At 52.5% G+C, this 5,000-nt stretch overlaps 1 non-coding gene across 1 annotated transcript in view; it reads right to left on the minus strand.

Moving 5' to 3' along the window:
* The window catches only part of LOC126325613 (small subunit ribosomal RNA), a 1,893-nt gene extending 405 nt beyond the window's left edge, over positions 1–1,488 (minus strand). Inside the window, exon 1 of the ribosomal RNA XR_007560215.1 lies at positions 1–1,488. This exon is cut by the window's left edge and continues 405 nt beyond it. This is a non-coding gene — a ribosomal RNA (small subunit ribosomal RNA).
* Between the last annotated feature and the right edge of the window lie 3,512 nt (positions 1,489–5,000).

Here is a 5,000-nt window from a genome sequence, read left to right on the forward strand (position 1 = left end):
CCGCCTGTCCCTCTAAGAAGAAAAGTAATCGCTGACAGCACGAAGGATGTCACGCGACTAGTTAGCAGGCTAGAGTCTCGTTCGTTATCGGAATTAACCAGACAAATCGCTCCACCAACTAAGAACGGCCATGCACCACCACCCACCGAATCAAGAAAGAGCTATCAATCTGTCAATCCTTCCGGTGTCCGGGCCTGGTGAGGTTTCCCGTGTTGAGTCAAATTAAGCCGCAGGCTCCACTCCTGGTGGTGCCCTTCCGTCAATTCCTTTAAGTTTCAGCTTTGCAACCATACTTCCCCCGGAACCCAAAAGCTTTGGTTTCCCGGAGGCTGCCCGCCGAGTCATCGGAGGAACTGCGGCGGATCGCTGGCTGGCATCGTTTATGGTTAGAACTAGGGCGGTATCTGATCGCCTTCGAACCTCTAACTTTCGTTCTTGATTAATGAAAACATACTTGGCAAATGCTTTCGCTTCTGTTCGTCTTGCGACGATCCAAGAATTTCACCTCTAACGTCGCAATACGAATGCCCCCGCCTGTCCCTATTAATCATTACCTCGGGTTCCGAAAACCAACAAAATAGAACCGAGGTCCTATTCCATTATTCCATGCACACAGTATTCAGGCGGGCTTGCCTGCTTTAAGCACTCTAATTTGTTCAAAGTAAACGTGCCGGCCCACCGAGACACTCAACAAAGAGCACCCTGGTAGGATTTAAACGGGGTCCGCCTCGGGACGCGAAAGCACCCCTTCGGCTCGCCCCACCGGCAGGACGTCCCACGATACATGCCAGTTAAACACCGACGGGCGGTGAACCAACAGCGTGGGACACAAATCCAACTACGAGCTTTTTAACCGCAACAACTTTAATATACGCTATTGGAGCTGGAATTACCGCGGCTGCTGGCACCAGACTTGCCCTCCAATAGATACTCGTTAAAGGATTTAAAGTGTACTCATTCCGATTACGGGGCCTCGGATGAGTCCCGTATCGTTATTTTTCGTCACTACCTCCCCGTGCCGGGAGTGGGTAATTTGCGCGCCTGCTGCCTTCCTTGGATGTGGTAGCCGTTTCTCAGGCTCCCTCTCCGGAATCGAACCCTGATTCCCCGTTACCCGTTACAACCATGGTAGGCGCAGAACCTACCATCGACAGTTGATAAGGCAGACATTTGAAAGATGCGTCGCCGGTACGAGGACCGTGCGATCAGCCCAAAGTTATTCAGAGTCACCAAGGCAAACGGACCAGACAAGCCAATCCGATTGGTTTTGATCTAATAAAAGCGTCCCTTCCATCTCTGGTCGGGACTCTGTTTGCATGTATTAGCTCTAGAATTACCACAGTTATCCAAGTAACGTGGGTACGATCTAAGGAACCATAACTGATTTAATGAGCCATTCGCGGTTTCACCTTAATGCGGCTTGTACTGAGACATGCATGGCTTAATCTTTGAGACAAGCATATGACTACTGGCAGGATCAACCAGGGAGCTGCGTCAACTAGAGCTGAGCAGCCGGCCGCCCGGGAGTGTGTCCCGGGGGCCCGCGCGAACACGCAAGCGTCCGCTCAATTATTCTGCAAACAGGAGGAGGCCGAGCTCCCCTGCACGATACACCTCGAAACCCTCTCAGGTCCCGGCGGCGCGCAGCGCCGTCCTAGGTACTTGGTCGGTTTCGAGAGAGGCGCAATCGCCCGGAGTTAGGCGAGTAGACGGTTTTAGTGCGAACACCCTTGCTCCCAACTGAGCTTGCCGCTGCCGACAGAGGCCCGGGAGCGTGCTGTCGTGGCATTGCCGGCGGGAGACAACACGCGCCACCTATGGTGACCGGCAGCTCCAACGCCAGCGCCACACAAGGGCAAAGCCCCACTTGGGTGCAGAAGCGAACTCTCCCAGCACAGCGCACGCGCCAACACGTCCGCACAACTGCGATACAAACCACCTGCGAGAACCGCTGGGGCGACCGAGCAGCAGACGGCGTCGCGGCGCCGAGTGCCAGGCGGCGGCGCATCCTCAACGCACACAGTCCTCAATCAGACCAGCACACTGCAGATGTCCACCGCGCTTCGCACCGGGCTCGGCTGAACCAACTTTGGCCGCCAGGCGCCGCGTGCAGGGTGCGCCGCAGCGTAGCTGCGCCGCCTGCCGAGCCCGTCGGCTGGCGCTCCTGCCACTCGGCGCCCCCCACCAGCCGCCTGTTGCGCGTGCGCCCACGCAGCGCGCGGCCAACACGCCGGGCGGCCCCCCTTCACCGGCCGGGAACAGTCCCACCAAGCCACCGCCGCGTATCGCTTCATACCCACATGGGCCTAGTCACGTGTGTGGATGTGGCGGGTACCGCTGAAACAACCGGTTAATAGCTGTACCGATCGTCGCCATCACAGATTCACCTCCAGCGTGAACAACCGCTCAACAACGGATTTCCAGTTCATTTGCGTATCTTGGGCAGTAAACGTAGATGTCCACCTACATTTGCGAATTCAACAATTCTTGCATGCCAGGATGTCATGTGTCACGACACGCTACATCAGACCACATACACACTGCGACATGTGCAGAAGAGAACACGTGGAAGGTGGCCCGCGCACGTATGCGATGTCCCTTCCGCGATCCACTGTCAACCGGCATCTGCGGCATGTCCCAGATATGGAACGCGGTCCACCAGGGTAGCACTTTGTGTGAGGCAATACGACAAAGTCGGAATACACGCGTCACTACATCACACGGCTCACGCTGACCTGACCTGACTCACCGCACCACCACCCCCAGCGACCCAGGGTGACATACAATGCGTTCGTACGTTCCTCCCACACGCCTCTACGGCGTACCACAGTGCAACCTAGCTGTTATTGGGAGACGAGACAAGTAGCATCGAGCACAACATATGGAAATTGAGATTCGACACCGTTGGGCACAGCCAGCGTACGGTCACACGTATCACACTACTTCACTCTGTACGTAACTACCGATGATCGGTACAGCGTGTGGGTTACGCGTACGACATCAGCGGACAATGGACACAGACCATACCACGACGTACACTGAGGGCGTCGACATCTGAACGCAACTGAACAGCTGCGAGGCTCATTTAACACTCAAACGCCAGACCGACCAGCTTGAGAGGACGGAGACACAAAGAGAGGGGCAGAGGGGGGGGGGGGGGCGATATAGTCCTATTGCAGTACAATTGACAGTGGATAGCGGGAATATGTGGAAAGTAAGCAACACTCGCAAGAAATCTACATGAGGATAACAACGACACCAGAGATTCCGAGCAGTGAACTATGTTAGGCAAAGGGACAACGTGGGTTAGGTTAAGGGACAACGTGGGTTAGGTTAAGGGACAACGTGGGTTAGGTTAAGGGACAACGTGGGTTAGGTTAAGGGACAACGTGGGTTAGGTTAAGGGACAACGTGGGTTAGGTTAAGGGACAACGTGGGTTAGGTTAAGGGACAACGTGGGTTAGGTTAAGGGACAACGTGGGTTAGGTTAAGGGACAACGTGGGTTAGGTTAAGGGACAACGTGGGTTAGGTTAAGGGACAACGTGGGTTAGGTTAAGGGACAACGTGGGTTAGGTTAAGGGACAACGTGGGTTAGGTTAAGGGACAACGTGGGTTAGGTTAAGGGACAACGTGGGTTAGGTTAAGGGACAACGTGGGTTAGGTTAAGGGACAACGTGGGTTAGGTTAAGGGACAACGTGGGTTAGGTTAAGGGACAACGTGGGTTAGGTTAAGGGACAACGTGGGTTAGGTTAAGGGACAACGTGGGTTAGGTTAAGGGACAACGTGGGTTAGGTTAAGGGACAACGTGGGTTACGTTAAGGGACAACGTGGGTTACGTTAAGGGACAACGTGGGTTACGTTAAGGGACAACGTGGGTTACGTTAAGGGACAACGTGGGTTAGGTTAAGGGACAACGTGGGTTAGGTTAAGGGACAACGTGGGTTAGGTTAAGGGACAACGTGGGTTAGGTTAAGGGACAACGTGGGTTAGGTTAAGGGACAACGTGGGTTAGGTTAAGGGACAACGTGGGTTAGGTTAAGGGACAACGTGGGTTAGGTTAAGGGACAACGTGGGTTAGGTTAAGGGACAACGTGGGTTAGGTTAAGGGACAACGTGGGTTAGGTTAAGGGACAACGTGGGTTAGGTTAAGGGACAACGTGGGTTAGGTTAAGGGACAACGTGGGTTAGGTTAAGGGACAACGTGGGTTAGGTTAAGGGACAACGTGGGTTAGGTTAAGGGACAACGTGGGTTAGGTTAAGGGACAACGTGGGTTAGGTTAAGGGACAACGTGGGTTACGTTAAGGGACAACGTGGGTTACGTTAAGGGACAACGTGGGTTACGTTAAGGGACAACGTGGGTTACGTTAAGGGACAACGTGGGTTACGTTAAGGGACAACGTGGGTTAGGTTAAGGGACAACGTGGGTTAGGTTAAGGGACAACGTGGGTTAGGTTAAGGGACAACGTGGGTTAGGTTAAGGGACAACGTGGGTTAGGTTAAGGGACAACGTGGGTTAGGTTAAGGGACAAATTGAGTTAGGTTAAGGGACAAATTGAGTTAGGTTAAGGGACAAATTGAGTTAGGTTAAGGGACAAATTGAGTTAGGTTAAGGGACAAATTGAGTTAGGTTAAGGGACAAATTGAGTTAGGTTAAGGGACAAATTGAGTTAGGTTAAGGGACAAATTGAGTTAGGTTAAGGGACAAATTGAGTTAGGTTAAGGGACAAATTGAGTTAGGTTAAGGGACAAATTGAGTTAGGTTAAGGGACAAATTGAGTTAGGTTAAGGGACAAATTGAGTTAGGTTAAGGGACAAATTGAGTTAGGTTAAGGGACAAATTGAGTTAGGTTAAGGGACAAATTGAGTTAGGTTAAGGGACAAATTGAGTTAGGTTAAGGGATAATCTGGTACAACCACAGTTAGGTTAAGCGATAATCTGGTACAGCCACAGTTAGGTTAAGCGATAATCTGGTACAGCCACAGTTAGGTTAAGCGAT

Source organism: Schistocerca gregaria, unplaced genomic scaffold (genome assembly GCF_023897955.1).
Source record: "Schistocerca gregaria isolate iqSchGreg1 unplaced genomic scaffold, iqSchGreg1.2 ptg000930l, whole genome shotgun sequence".
Classification (NCBI taxonomy): domain Eukaryota; kingdom Metazoa; phylum Arthropoda; class Insecta; order Orthoptera; family Acrididae; genus Schistocerca; species Schistocerca gregaria.